The sequence below is a fragment of the Taudactylus pleione genome, unplaced genomic scaffold, assembly GCF_031769625.1.
Source record: "Taudactylus pleione unplaced genomic scaffold, aTauple2 ptg000967l, whole genome shotgun sequence".
NCBI lineage: Eukaryota > Metazoa > Chordata > Amphibia > Anura > Myobatrachidae > Taudactylus > Taudactylus pleione.
The window spans coordinates 10,534,448-10,548,803 of record NW_028285368.1 but is presented as its reverse complement, the minus strand read 5'-3'; the positions used below and the strand labels follow the sequence as shown (position 1 = coordinate 10,548,803).

The 14,356-nt window shown below is 41.4% G+C and overlaps 26 pseudogenes; all 26 read left to right on the top strand.

The window, feature by feature from the left end:
- The first annotated feature begins 30 nt into the window (after positions 1 to 30).
- On the top strand, positions 31 to 149 carry LOC148462495 (5S ribosomal RNA; annotated as a pseudogene).
- Positions 150 to 265: 116 nt separating this feature from the next.
- LOC148462494 (5S ribosomal RNA) lies at positions 266 to 384 on the top strand (annotated as a pseudogene).
- A 115-nt stretch (positions 385 to 499) lies between these two features.
- LOC148462493 (5S ribosomal RNA) lies at positions 500 to 618 on the top strand (annotated as a pseudogene).
- A 116-nt stretch (positions 619 to 734) lies between these two features.
- Positions 735 to 853, top strand: LOC148462492 (5S ribosomal RNA; annotated as a pseudogene).
- Positions 854 to 969: 116 nt separating this feature from the next.
- On the top strand, positions 970 to 1,088 carry LOC148462491 (5S ribosomal RNA; annotated as a pseudogene).
- A 115-nt stretch (positions 1,089 to 1,203) lies between these two features.
- LOC148462490 (5S ribosomal RNA) lies at positions 1,204 to 1,322 on the top strand (annotated as a pseudogene).
- A 352-nt stretch (positions 1,323 to 1,674) lies between these two features.
- On the top strand, positions 1,675 to 1,793 carry LOC148462489 (5S ribosomal RNA; annotated as a pseudogene).
- A 116-nt stretch (positions 1,794 to 1,909) lies between these two features.
- Positions 1,910 to 2,028, top strand: LOC148462488 (5S ribosomal RNA; annotated as a pseudogene).
- Positions 2,029 to 2,144: 116 nt separating this feature from the next.
- Positions 2,145 to 2,263, top strand: LOC148462487 (5S ribosomal RNA; annotated as a pseudogene).
- Positions 2,264 to 2,379: 116 nt separating this feature from the next.
- On the top strand, positions 2,380 to 2,498 carry LOC148462486 (5S ribosomal RNA; annotated as a pseudogene).
- A 116-nt stretch (positions 2,499 to 2,614) lies between these two features.
- LOC148462485 (5S ribosomal RNA) lies at positions 2,615 to 2,733 on the top strand (annotated as a pseudogene).
- Positions 2,734 to 2,849: 116 nt separating this feature from the next.
- LOC148462484 (5S ribosomal RNA) lies at positions 2,850 to 2,968 on the top strand (annotated as a pseudogene).
- A 116-nt stretch (positions 2,969 to 3,084) lies between these two features.
- On the top strand, positions 3,085 to 3,203 carry LOC148462483 (5S ribosomal RNA; annotated as a pseudogene).
- Positions 3,204 to 3,780: 577 nt separating this feature from the next.
- On the top strand, positions 3,781 to 3,898 carry LOC148462482 (5S ribosomal RNA; annotated as a pseudogene).
- Positions 3,899 to 4,298: 400 nt separating this feature from the next.
- LOC148462481 (5S ribosomal RNA) lies at positions 4,299 to 4,417 on the top strand (annotated as a pseudogene).
- Positions 4,418 to 4,522: 105 nt separating this feature from the next.
- Positions 4,523 to 4,641, top strand: LOC148462480 (5S ribosomal RNA; annotated as a pseudogene).
- A 116-nt stretch (positions 4,642 to 4,757) lies between these two features.
- LOC148462479 (5S ribosomal RNA) lies at positions 4,758 to 4,876 on the top strand (annotated as a pseudogene).
- A 116-nt stretch (positions 4,877 to 4,992) lies between these two features.
- On the top strand, positions 4,993 to 5,111 carry LOC148462478 (5S ribosomal RNA; annotated as a pseudogene).
- A 576-nt stretch (positions 5,112 to 5,687) lies between these two features.
- On the top strand, positions 5,688 to 5,805 carry LOC148462477 (5S ribosomal RNA; annotated as a pseudogene).
- A 1,288-nt stretch (positions 5,806 to 7,093) lies between these two features.
- On the top strand, positions 7,094 to 7,212 carry LOC148462476 (5S ribosomal RNA; annotated as a pseudogene).
- Positions 7,213 to 7,328: 116 nt separating this feature from the next.
- Positions 7,329 to 7,446, top strand: LOC148462475 (5S ribosomal RNA; annotated as a pseudogene).
- A 582-nt stretch (positions 7,447 to 8,028) lies between these two features.
- LOC148462474 (5S ribosomal RNA) lies at positions 8,029 to 8,147 on the top strand (annotated as a pseudogene).
- A 116-nt stretch (positions 8,148 to 8,263) lies between these two features.
- Positions 8,264 to 8,382, top strand: LOC148462473 (5S ribosomal RNA; annotated as a pseudogene).
- A 339-nt stretch (positions 8,383 to 8,721) lies between these two features.
- Positions 8,722 to 8,840, top strand: LOC148462472 (5S ribosomal RNA; annotated as a pseudogene).
- A 114-nt stretch (positions 8,841 to 8,954) lies between these two features.
- Positions 8,955 to 9,073, top strand: LOC148462471 (5S ribosomal RNA; annotated as a pseudogene).
- Positions 9,074 to 9,189: 116 nt separating this feature from the next.
- Positions 9,190 to 9,308, top strand: LOC148462470 (5S ribosomal RNA; annotated as a pseudogene).
- The last annotated feature ends 5,048 nt before the right edge of the window (positions 9,309 to 14,356 follow it).

Genomic DNA, 14,356 nt, shown 5'->3' with positions numbered 1-14,356 from the left:
AAAAGAGGTCTAAAGTTATTGTTTTTGCACACCTACAGCCAAACCACACTGGACATGCCCAATCTCATCTGATCTTGGAAGCTATGCAGTGTTTGGCCTGGTTAGTACTTGGATGGGAGACCACCTCGGAATACCAGGTGCTGTAGGTAATTTTATACTGCCTTAACATTCTTTTCTATTACATTTTACATTAAATTTTTTCAACTTATCAATGAATTGACTTGAGTTAAGAAGTAAAAGAGGTCTAAAGTTAACATTTTTGAGCACCTACAGCCAAACCACACTGGACATGCCCATTCTTGTCTGATCTTGGAAGCTAAGCAGTGTTGGGCCTGGTTAGTACTTGGATGTGAGACCACCTGGTAATACCAGGAGCTGTAGGTAATTTTATACTGCCATAACATTCTTTTCTGTTACATTTTACATTTCATTTTTAAACTTATCAATGAATTTCCTTGAGTGAAGAAGTAAAAGAGGTCTAAAGTTAATGTTTTTGAGCACCTACAGCCAAACCACACTGGACATGCCCAATCTCATCTGATCTTGGAAGCTGTGCAATGTTGGTCCTGGTTAGTACTTGGATGGGAGACCACCTGGGAATACCAGATGCTGTAGGTAATTTTATGCTGCCATAACATTCTTTTCTGTTAAATTTTACATTTCATTTTTCAACTTATCAATGAATTTACTTGAGTTAAGAAGTAAAAGAGGTCTAAAGTTAATTTTTTTTGAGCACCTACAACCAAACCACACTGGACGTTCTCAATCTTGTCTGATCTTGGAAGCTATGCAGTGTTGGGCCTGGTAAGTACTTGGATGGGAGACCACCTGAGAATACCAGGTGCTGTAGGTAATTTTATACTGCCATAACATTCTTTTCTATTACATTTTACATTTAATTTTTTCAACTTATCAATGAATTTCCTTGAGTGAAGAAGTAAAAGAGGTCTGAAGTTAATGTTTTTGAGCTCCTACAGCCAAACCACACTGGACATGCCCAATCTCGTCTGATCTTGGAAGCTATGCAGTGTTGGGCCTGGTTAGTACTTGGATGGGAGACCACCTGGTAATACCAGGAGATGTAGGTAATTTTATACTGACATAACATTCTTTTCTGTTACATTTTACAATTCATTTTTAAACTTATCAATGAATTTACTTGAGTTAAGAAGTAAAAGAGGTCTAAAGTTAAGGTTTTTGAGCACCTACAGCCAAACCACACTGGACATGCCCTATCTCATCTGATCTTGAAAGCTGTGCAGTGTTGGGCCTGGTTAGTACTTGGATGGGAGACCACCTGGGAATAACAGATGCTGTAGGTAATTTTATACTGGCATAACATTCCTTTCTATTACATTTTACATTTAATTTTTTCAACTTATCAATGAATTTACTTGAGTTAAGAAGTAAAAGAGGTCTAAAGTTAATGTTTTTGAGCACCTACAGCCAAACCACGCTGGACAAGGTCAATCTTGTCTGTTCTTGGAAGCTTAGCAGTGTTGGGCATGGCTAGAAACTGGGATGGGAGACCACCTGGAAATACCAGGTGCTGTAGGTAATTTTATACTGCCATAACATTCTTTTCTTTTACATTTTACATTTAATTTTTTCAACTTATCAATGAATTTCCTTGAGTGAAGAAGTAGTATAGGTCTAAAGTTAATGCTTTTGAGCACCTACAGCCAGTCCACACTGGAAATGCCCAATCTCGTCTGATCTTGGAAGCTACGCAGTGTTGGGCCTGGTTAGCACTTAGATGGGAGGCCACCTGGGAATACCAGGTGCTGTAGGTAATTTTATACTGCCATAACATTCTTTTCTATTACATTTTACATTTAAATTTTTCAACAAATCAATGAATTTACTTCAGTTAAGAAGTAAAAGAGGTCTAAAGTTAATATTTTTGAGCACATACAGCCAAACCATACTGGACATTCCCAATATCATCTGATCTTGGAAGGTATGCAGTGTTGGGACTGGTTAGTACTTGGATGGGAGACCACCTGGGAAAACCAGGTACCGTAGGTAATTTTATACTGCCATAACATTCTTTTCAATTACATTTTACATTTAATTTTTTCAACTTATCAATGAATTTGTTTGAGTTAAGATGTAATAGAGGTCTAAATTTAATGCTTTTGAGCACCTACAGCCAAACCACACTGGACATGCCCAATCTCGTCTGATCTTGGAAGCTATGCAGTGTTGGGCCTGGTTAATACTTGGATGGGAGACCACCTGGGTATACCAGGTGCTGTAAGTAATTTTATACTGCCATAACATTCTTTTCTATTACATTTTACATTTAATTTGTTCAACTTATCAATGAATTTACTTGAGTTAAGAAGTAATAGAGGTCTAAAGTTAATGCTTTTGAGCACCTACAGCCAATCCACACTGGACATGCCCAATCTTGTCTGATCTTGGAAGCTATGCAGTGTTGGGCCTGGTTAGTACTTGGATGGAAGACCACCTGGGAATACCAGGTGCTGTAGGTAATTTTATACTGCAATAACATTCTTTTCTATTACATTTTACATTTAATTTTTTCAACTTATCAATGAATATACTTGAGTTAATAAGTAATAGAGGTCTAAAGTTAATGCTTTTGAGCGCCTGCAGCCAATCCACACTGGACATGCCCAATCTCGTCTGATCTTGGAAGCTATGCAGTGTTGGGCCTGGTTAGTACTTGGATGGGAGACAACCTGGGAATACCAGGTGCTGTAGGTAATTTTATACAGCCATAACATTCTTTTCTATTACCTTTTACATTGAATTTTTTCAACTTATCACTGAATTTACTTGAGTTAAGAAGTAATAGAGGTCTAAATTTAATGCTTTTGAGCACCTACAGCCAAACCACACTGGACATGCCCAATCTCGTCTGATCTTGGAAGCCATGCTGTGTTGGGCCTGGTTAGTACTTGGATGGGAGACCACCTGGGAATACCAGGTGCTGTAGGTAATTTTATACAGCCAAAATCTTCTTTTCTATTACATTTTACATTTAATTTTTTCAACTTATCAATGAATTTACTTCAGTTAAGAAGTAATAGATGTCTAAAGTTAATGTTTTTCAGCACCTACAGGAAAACCACACTGGACCTGCCCAATTTCGTCTAATCTTGGAAACTATGCAGTGTTGGGCCTGGTTAGTACTTGGATGGGAGACCACCATGGAATACCAGGTGCTGTAGATAATTTTACACTGCCATAACATTCTTTTGTATTACTTTTTACATTTAAATTTGATCAATTTATCATTGAATTTAGTTGAGTTAAGAAGTAAAAGAGGTATAAAGTTAATATTTTTGAATGCTTACAGCCACACCACACTGGACATGCCCAATCTCGTCTTATCTTGGAATATATGCAGTGTTGGGCCTGGTTAGTACTTGGATGGGAGATCACCTGGGAGTTAAAGGTGCTATAGGTAATTTTATAAAGCCATAACATTCTTTTCTATTACATTTTACATTTAAATTGATCAAGTTATCAATGAATTTACTTGAGTTAAGAAGTAAAAGAGATCTAAAGTTAATGGTTTTGAATACCTACTGCCACACCACACTGGACATTCCTGATCTTGGAAGGTATGCAGTATTGGGACTGGTTAGTACTTGGAAGGGAGACGACCTGGGGATACCAGGTACTGAAGGTAATTTTATACTGCCATAGCATTCTTTTCTATTATATTTTACATTTAATTTTATCAACTTATCAATGAATTTACTTGAGTGAAGAAGTAAACGAGGTCTAAAGTTAGTGGATTTGAATAACTACAGCCACACCACACTGGACATGCCCAATCTCATCTGATCTTGGAAACTATGCAGTGTTGGGCCTGGTTAGTACTTGGATGGAGACGACCTGGGAATACAAGGTGCTGTATGTAATTTTATACTGCCAAAACAGTCTTTTCTATTGCACTTTACATACATTTTATCAATGTATCAATGAATTTACTTGAGTTAAGAAGTAAAAGAGGTCTAAAGTTAATGTTTTTGAATACCTACAGCCAAGCCACACTGGACATGCCCAATCTAGTCTAATCTTAGAAGCTATGCTATGTTGGGCCTGGCTAGTACTTGGATGGGAAACCACCTCGGAATACCAGGTGCTGTAGGTAATTTTATACTGCCATAACATTCTTTTCTTTTACAGTTTACATTTAATTTGATCAAATTATCAATGAATTTACTTTAGTTAAGATGTAAAAGACTTCTAAATTCAACTTATCAATGAATTTACTTGAGTTAAGAAGTAAAAGAGGTCTAAAGTTAATGTTTTTGCACACCTACAGCCAAACCACACTGGACATGCCCAATCTCGTCTGATCTTGGAAGCTATGCAGTGTTTGGCCTGGTTAGTACTTGGCTGGGAGACCACCTCGGAATACCAGGTGCTGTAGGTAATTTTATACTGCCATAACATTCTTTTCTCATTTAATTTTTTCAACTTATCACTGAATTTACTTGAGTTAAGAAGTAATAGAGGTCTAAATTTAATGCTCTTGAGCACCTGCAGCCAATCCACACTGGAAATGCCCAATCTTGTCTGATCTTGGAAACTATGCAGTGTTGGGCCTGGTTAGTACTTGGATGGGAGACCACCTGGGAATACCAGGTGCTGTAGGTAATTTTATACTGCCATAACATTCTTTTCTATTACATTTTACATTTAATTTTTTCAACTTATCAATGAATTTACTTGAGTTAAGAAGTAATAGAGGTCTAAAGTTAATGCTTTTGAGCACCTACAGCCAATCCACACTGGACATGCCCAATCTCGTCTGATCTTGGAAGCTATGCAGTGTTGGGCCTGGTTAGTATTTGGATGGGAGATCACCTTGGAATACCTGGTGCTGTAGGTAATTTTATACAGCCATAACTTTCTTTTCTATTACATTTTACATTTAAATTTTTCAACAAATCAATGAATTTACTTCAGTTAAGAAGTAAAAGAGGTCTAAAGTTAATATTTTTGAGCACCTACAGCCAAACCATACTGGACATTCCCAATCTCGTCTGATCTTGGAAGCTATGCAGTGTTGGGCCTGGTTAGTACTTGGTTGGGAGACAACCTGGGAATACCAGGTGCTGTAGGTAATTTTATACATCCATAACATTCTTTTCTATTACCTTTTACATTGAATTTTTTCAACTTATCACTGAATTTAGTTGAGTTAAGAAGTAAAAGAGGTATAAAGTTAATATTTTTGAATGCTTACAGCCACACCACACTGGACATGCCCAATCTCGTCTTATCTTGGAATATATGCAGTGTTGGGCCTGGTTAGTACTTGGATGGGAGATCACCTGGGAGTTAAAGGTGCTATAGGTAATTTTATAAAGCCATAACATTCTTTTCTATTACATTTTACATTTAAATTGATCAAGTTATCAATGAATTTACTTGAGTTAAGAAGTAAAAGAGATCTAAAGTTAATGGTTTTGAATACCTACTGCCACACCACACTGGACATTCCTGATCTTGGAAGGTATGCAGTATTGGGACTGGTTAGTACTTGGAAGGGAGACCACCTGGGGATACCAGGTACTGAAGGTAATTTAATACTGCCATAGCATTCTTTTCTATTACATTATACATTTAATTTTATCAACTTATCAATGAATTTACTTGAGTGAAGAAGTAAACGAGGTCTAAAGTTAGTGGATTTGAATAACTACAGCCACACCACACTGGACATGCCCAATCTCATCTGATCTTGGAAACTATGCAGTGTTGGGCCTGTTTAGTACTAGGATGGAGACGACCTGGGAATACAAGGTGCTGTATGTAATTTCATACTGCCAAAACAGTCTTTTCTATTGCACTTTACATACATTTTATCAATGTATGAATGAATTTACTTGAGTTAAGAAGTAAAAGAGGTCTAAAGTTAATGTTTTTGAATACCTACAGCCAAGCCACACTGGACATGCCCAATCTAGTCTAATCTTAGAAGCTATGCTATGTTGGGCCTGGCTAGTACTTGGATGGGAAACCACCTCGGAATACCAGGTGCTGTAGGTAATTTTATACTGCCATAACATTCTTTTCTATTACAGTTTACATTTAATTTGATCAAATTATCAATGAATTTACTTTAGTTAAGATGTAAAAGACTTCTAAAGTTAATGTTTTTGAGTACCTTCAGCCACACCACACTGGAGATGCCCAATCTTGTCTGATCTTGGAAGCTATACATTGTTGGCCTGGTTAGTACTTGGATGGCAGACCACCTGGAAATACCAGGTGCTGTAGGTAATTTTATACTGCAATGACATTCTTTTCTATTACATTTTAAATTTAATTTTATCAACTTATCAATGAATTTACTTGAGTTAAGAAATAAAAGAGGTCTAAAGTTAATGTTTTTGAACACCTACAGGCATACCAAACTGGACATGCCCAATCTCTTCTGATCTTGGAAGCTATTCAGTGTTGGGCATTGTTAGTACTTGGATGGGAGATGACCTGGGAGTAAAAGGTGCTATAGGTAATTTTATACTGCCAATACATTCTTTTCTATTACATTTAACATTTAATTTGATCAATGTATCAATGAATTTACTTGAGTTAAGAAGTAAAAGAGGTCTAAAGTTAATGTTTTTGAGTACCTACAAACAAACCACACTGGATGTGACCAATCTTGTCTGATCTTGGAAGCTATGCAGTGTTGGATCTGGTTAGTACTTTGGTGGTAGAACACCTGGGAATACCAGGTGCCGTAAGGAACTTTATACTGCCATAACATTCTTTTCTATTACATTTTACAATTAATTTTATCAACTTATTAATGAATTTACTTGAGATAAAAAGTAAAAGAGGTCTAAAGTTAATGTTTTTGAATATCTACAGGCACACAACTCTGGACTTGACCAATCTCGTCTGATCTTGGAAGCTATGCATTGTTGGGCCAGGTTAGTACTTCGATGGGAGACCACCTGGGTATACCAGGTGCTGTAGGTTATCTTATACTGCCATGACATTCTTTTCAATTACATTTTACATTAATTTTATCAATGTATCAATGAATTTACTTGAGTTAAGAAGTAAAAGATGTATAAAGTTAATGTTTTTGAATACCTACAGCCACACCACACTGGACTTGCCCAATTTCATCTGACCATGGAAGCTATGCAGTGTTGGGCCTGGTTAGTACTTGGATGGGAGACCACAATGGAATTCCAGGTGCTGTAAGTAATTTTATACTGCCATAACATTCTTTTATATTACATTTTACATTTAATTTTAACAACTTATCAATGAATTTACTTGAGTTAAGAAGTAAAAGAGGTCTAAAGTTAAGGTTTTGGAACACCTACAGCAACACCACACTGGATATGCCCAATCTCATCTGATCTTGGAAGCTATTCAGTGTTGGGCCTGGTTATTACTTGGATGGAGATGACATGGGAATGCCAGGTGCTGTAGGTATTTTTTACTGCCATAACAGTCTTTTCTATTACATTCTACATTAACTTTATCAATGTATCAATGAATTTACTTGAGTTAAGAAGTAAAAAAGATCTAAAGTTAATGTTTTTGAATACATACAGCCACACCACACTGGACATGACCAATCTCATCTGATCTTGGTAGCTATGCAGTGTTGGGCCTGGTTATTACTTGGATGGAGATGACCTGGGAATACAAGGTGCTGTAGGTAATTTCATACTGCCAGAACAGTCTTTTCTATTGCATTTTACATACATTTTATCAATGTATCAATGAATTTACTTGAGTTAAGTGGTAAAAGAGGTCTAAAGTTAAAGTTTTTGAATACATACAGCCACACCACACTGGACATGCCGAATCTTGTCTAATCTTGGAAGCTATGCTGTGTTGGGCCTGGTTAGTAATTGGATGGGTGACCACCTCGGAATACCAGTTGCTGTAGGTTACTTTGTACTGCCATAACATTCTTTTCTATTAAATTTTACATTTAATTTTATCAACTTATCAATGAATTTACTTGAGTTAAGATGTAAAAAAGGTCTAATGTTAACATTTTTGAATACCTACAGCCACACCACACTGGACATGCCCAATCTCATCTGATCTTGGAAGCTATGCAGTGTTGGACCTGGTTAGTACTTCGATGGGAGACCACCTGGGAATACTGGCTGCTGTAGGTAATTTTATACTGCCATAACTTTCTTTTCTATTAAATGTTACATTTAATTTTATCAACTTATCAATGAATTTACTTGAGTTAAGAAGAAAAAGAGGTGTAAAGTTAATGTTTTTGAACGCCTGCAGCCACACCACACTGGACATGCCCAATCTCATCTGATCTTGGAAGCTATGCATTGTTGGGCCTGGTTAGTACTTCGATGGCAGACCAGCTGGGTATACCAGGTGCGGTAGGTAATTTTATACTGCCATGACATTCTTTTCTATTACATTTTACATTAATTTTATCAATGTATCAATGAATTTAGTTGAGTTATGAAGTAAAAGATGTATAAAGTTAATGTATTTGAACACCTACAGCCACACCACACTGGACATGCCAGATCTTGAAAGATATGCAGTGTTGGGCCTGGTTAGTACTTGGATGAGAGACTACCTGGGAATACCAGGTGCTTTAGGTAATTTTATACTGTCATAAAATTCTTTTATAATACATTTTACATTTTATTTTATCAACTTATTAATGAATTTTCTTGAGATAAGAAGTAAAGGATGTCTAAATGTAAAATTTTGAATACTTACAGCCACACCATAGTGGAAATGCCCTATCTCATCTGATCTTGGAAGCTATTCAGTGTTGGGCCTGGCTAGTACTTGGATGGGATACCACATGGGAATACCAGGTGCTGTAGGTATTTTTTACTGCCATAACAGTCTTTTCTATTACATTCTACATTAATTTTATCAATGTATCAATGAATTTGCTTGAGTTAAGAAGTAAAAGAGGTCTAAAGTTAATGTTTTTGAATACCTACAGCCACACCACACTGGACATGCCCAATTTCATCTGATCTTGGAAGCTATGCAGTGTTGGGCCTGGTTAGTACTTGGATGGGAGACCACTTGGGAAAACCAGGTGCTGTAGATTATTTTATACTTTCATAACATTCTTTTCTATTACATTTTACATTTAATTTTATCAACTTATCAATGAATTTACTTGAGTTAAGAAGTAAAAGAGGTCTAAAGTTAATGTTTTTGAACACCTACAGCAACACCATTCTGGACATGCCCAATCTCATCTGATCTTGGAAGCTATTCCGTGTTGGGCCTGGCTAGTACTTGGATGGGAGACCACATGGGAATACCAGGTGTTGTATTTAAACTGCCATTACAGTTTTTTTGTCACAAGCGTGGAATTTAGGAGCTGTGTTTCCAGACTGGGCCTTGGATCTGTATTACTTGGCGCAGACACTCGCTGGAGGAGACTTGGCTTAATGAAGTTTCTCCGCATGAGAGGGTGCAGCGAACTGACAGGAATTTGAGGAATGCGGCAGTAACGAGGTAGCTAGGAAGCTATGTGGAGCGGCTGGATAGCCGAGGGTAGACATTGGTAGCTGAGTGGCTACGTGGAGCGGCTGGATAGCCGTGGGTAGACGTTGGTAGCTGAGTGGCTACATGGAGTGGCTGGATAGCCGTGGTTAGACGTTGGTAGCTGAGTGGCTACGTGGAGCGGCTGGATAGCTGTGGGTAGACGTTGGTAGCTGAGCGGCTACGTGGAGCGGCTGGATAGCCGTGGGTAGACGTTGGCAGCTGAGTGGCTACGTGGAGCGGCTGGATAGCCGTGGGTAGACGTTGGTAGCTGAGTGGCTACGTGGAGAGGCTGGATAGCCGTGGGTAGACGTTGGTAGCTGAGTTGCTACGTGGAGCGGCTGGATAGCCGTGGGTAGACATTGGTAGCTGAGCGGCTACGTGGAGTGGCTGGTTAGCCGTGGGTAGACGTTGGTAGCTGAGTGGCTACGTGGAGCAGCTGGATAGCCGTGGGTAGACGTTGGTAGCTGAGTGGCTACATGGAGCGGCTGGATAGCCGTGGGTAGACGTTGGTAGCTGAGCGGCTACGTGGAGTGGCTGGTTAGCCGTGGGTAGACGTTGGTAGCTGAGTGGCTACGTGGAGCTGCTGGATAGCCGTGGGTAGACGTTGGTAGCTGAGTGGCTACGTGGAGCGGCTGGATAGCCGTGGGTAGACGTTGGTAGCTGAGCGGCTACGTGGAGCGGCTGGAGCGCAGAGGGAAGGCTTGCTTAGCTAAACTAAGAAACTAGTTGAACTGGCAACTTGTATGAGTATTGGGGATCCTTTTATAGTGTACACTGGGAGCTGACAGGCTGAGAGAGAAGGAGAAGGCTCCTCATTGGTGGTAGTGGGGTCACATGGGCAATCCAAGATGGCCGCGCCCATGGACCGGAGGACAGCGCTTCCTGGAGGTAGTCAGCGGGGACCAGCGGTCAGCAGGAGCTGGCATGGGAGCAGCACAGCAGCGGGACCCTCCAGAGGACTACAGCGGAGACTGCCTTGGGAGAAGAGGAAGGAGCGTACAGCGCGGGAGCCGGAAGACAGCGCGGGTCAGCGCTCGCACAGGTAAGCCATGGGGTCTGATTCTGGGGACTCCAGGCCGGCGTGTGACAGTACCCCCTTCTTCAAGAGTGGCCACCGGACACTTCCTTGGTTTATGAGGAAATTTCACATGGAACGCTTTGACCAGACAGGGTGCGTGGACATCGGAGGCATTTATCCAGATTCGTTCCTCCGGGCCATAATTCTTCCAGTCGATGAGGTATTGAAGACGGTTGTATCGACAACGGGAATCTAAGATTCTGTAAACTTCGAACTCCTCTCCCTGCTGTGTTTGAACACTAGAAGCTTTAGGCAGGACCTTCTGAAATCGGTTTAAGACTAGTAGTTTTAAAAGAGAAATATGGAAAGAACTTGGAATGCGAAGAAATGGAGGAAGCTTTAACTTGTAAGCCACAGGATTCAAGACTTTGATGATTGGGAATGGACCAATGAATCGCGGAGCAAATTTCATCGAGGGTACTCGGAGTCTTAGGTTTCGGGTAGAGAGCCAGACCATATCCCCAGGTCGGAAATTTGGAACCGCTCGTCTTTGGCGGTCAGCAAATCTCTTGTACCGGGCTGACGTTTTAGTCAGAGAGGAACGAACCTTTTCCCAGATTTTGGAGAACCGTTGAAGGGACATTTTGGCCGCAGACACATCTAATGTGGGAAGAAGAGGGAAATCTGGCACTCGAGGATGTTGACCAAAAACTGTAAAAAAAGGAGTTGAGCTGGTGGACGTGTGATAATGATTATTGTGGGCAAATTCGGCCCAAGGAAGAAGTTCAATCCAGTCATCTTGGGAGGAGGAGACAAAAGTGCGCAGGAACTGTTCCAGGTCTTGATTGACCCTTTCGGTCTGACCGTTGGTCTGGGGATGATAAGCGGTAGAAAATTTGAGTTTTACCTGACGGGCTGAGCAGAGTGACCTCCAGAACTTCGCTACGAACTGTACTCCCCTGTCAGAGATGATCTCTTGAGGAAGGCCGTGGAGCTTGAAGATCTCTTTTATAAAGCTCTGGGCGAGTAGAGGTGCAGACGGAAGCCCAGTAAGTGGTACGAAATGAGCCATTTTAGAAAAACGATCCACGATAACCCAAATTGTGTTGTGGCCCCTAGATGGAGGAAGATCAGAGATGAAATCCATAGATAGGTGAGTCCATGGCTTAGATGGAATTGCAAGAGGTTGGAGTTGACCGTGTGGAACCCGCCGAGGTATCTTGTGTTGGGCACATTTGATGCATGAAGACACATAAGACCTGACGTCCTTTTTCATCGAAGACCACCAATAGGACCGCTGGATAAATTCTAGGGTTTTATCCATACCCAGGTGACCAGAGAATCGGGAAGCATGAGCCCAATGCAGTAACCTCTTGCGGAGTTCCGGAGGGATGAAAGTCTTCCCAACCGGGGGTATAGAAGACAATTGGGTAGAGGCGAAGAAAGCTGAATTCAAGATTGGTTGGGGCTGTTCCATGGGTAGATCAGGGTTGCTCGTCATGGAACGGGAGAGTGCGTCGGCTTTGAGGTTTTGTGAACCGGGGCGATAGGAGACTTTGAAGTTAAATCTGGAGAAAAACATTGCCCACCGGGCTTGACGAGGGTTCAAGCAATTTGCAGGTTTAAGATAAAGGAGGTTCTTATGGTCAGTAAAAATGGTAATGGGGTAATGAGCTCCTTCTAGAAGATATCGCCATTCTTCGAGGGCTAGTTTCATGGCGAGTAACTCTTGATCTCCAATGATGTAGTTCTTCTCTGCAGGTAAAAATTTCCGGTTAAAGAAACCACAGGGATGAAGTTTTTCATCTTTAAATCTCTGGGAGAGCACTGCACCGACACCTTCAGAGGATGCATCCACCTCCAGGATAAAGGGCCGGGTGGAGTCTGGTTGCTTTAAGATGGGAGCGGAGATGAAGGCTTGCTTAAGAAGTTGAAATGCAGAGGTAGCTTCGATGGGCCATATAGTTGGATCTGCTCCCTTGCGGGTGAGGGCTGTAATCGGAGCTACCAGAGTCGAGAAACCTTTTACAAACTTGCGATAGTAGTTGGCAAATCCTAGGAATCTTTGTATGGATTTTAAGGAAGAAGGAAGAGACCAATCAAGAATGGCTTGTAGTTTTGACGAATCCATTTGAAGGCCTGTTCCGGAGATAATGTATCCCAGGAATGGTACACTTGAGACCTCAAACAGACACTTCTCTAATTTGCAAAACAGTTGATTGGACTGCAACCTCAGAAGGACTTGTTTGACCTGGTCTCGATGAGTTTGGAGGTCTTGAGAAAAAATCAAAATGTCGTCTAAGTAAACGACCACACACTTGTACAAGAGGTCCCGGAAGATTTCATTGACGAAAACCTGGAAGACAGCCGGAGCATTACAGAGGCCGAAGGGCATAACGAGATACTCGTAGTGCCCATCCCTGGTGTTGAAGGCCGTTTTCCATTCTTCGCCTGGACGGATACGAATTAAATTATAGGCTCCTCTTAGGTCGAGTTTGGAAAAAACTGTGGCTCCCTTGACTCTATCAAATAACTCTGTAATGAGAGGAAGAGGGTAGCAATTCTTAATAGTTATTTCATTAAGACCCCGGTAGTCAATACACGGGCGCAAGCCACCATCTTTCTTTTTTACGAAGAAAAATCCAGCCCCTGCTGGAGACGTGGAAGGTCGAATGAAGCCTTTATTTAAGTTTTCCGTAATGTACTCCGACATGGCCTGAGTCTCAGGGAGAGATAGAGGGTAGGTTCGGCCTCTAGGAGGATTCTTCCCGGGAATCAGATCTATGGGACAGTCCCAATCATGATGGGGAGGTAACAGGTCTGCGCTCTGTTTGCTAAAGACGTCCTGAAACCCATCGTAGGCTTTGGGCAGGTCTGTAGAATCCCGTACAACGGAAGATCTGATAGGTATTACCCGCTGAAGGCAACCTTTGAAGCAATTGGAACCCCAGGAGATTATTTGCATGGTGGTCCAATCGATTTGAGGTGAATGTCTCTGTAGCCAGGGTAATCCGAGGACTAAAGAATGAGAGGCTTTGGGAATCACTAGGAAGAATAGTTGTTCGGAATGGAGCACCCCAATGGTAAGTTTAAGTGGTGTTGTACGATGGGTGATGGTTCCACTAGAAATGCGACTACCATCGATGGCGGTTAAAGTGATGACTCGAGGCAACGCTTCCATGGGGATTTGATGCTTCTGGACAAATTCAGTAGTGACAAAGTTCTCTGCCGCTCCGGAATCCAGGAGAGCTAATACAGCTTTGGAACCTCGAGGACACTTTAAATGAGCCTGGATGGTGGAATCAGACTTCCTTTGTGATTCAATGGCAACTCCTAACTTAACCTCTCTTTCATAAGTTAGGAGGAGGCGTTTCCCGGACGAATGGGACAAGTTTTAACTAAATGTTGAGGAGATCCGCAGTACATACAGAGGTTCTGCCTCTGCCTTTTCTGCCGCTCCTCAGCCGATAAATGAGAGCGGTTGACCTGCATGGGTTCTTCGCCCAGAGGAGGAGAAGGTAAGCGGGAAACTGGACGTGGCCTTTCACGATCAAATCTGCCTCTTTCCAAGGCACGCTCCCTGTGATGGAGATCCACCTTGTTGCAGAGAGAGATTAACCCATCCAAACTGGTTGGAAGGTCACGGGAAGCTAGGTCGTCTTTGAGCCTTTCAGAAAGGCCACTCCAGAAGGCAGCGATGAGGGCATCCTCGTTCCAATTGAGTTCTGAAGCCAGAGTCTGGAACTGGACTACGTATTGGCCAATGGTCCTGCTGCCCTGACGGAGGCGTAGAATATCAGCTGATGCGGAAGTGGTTCT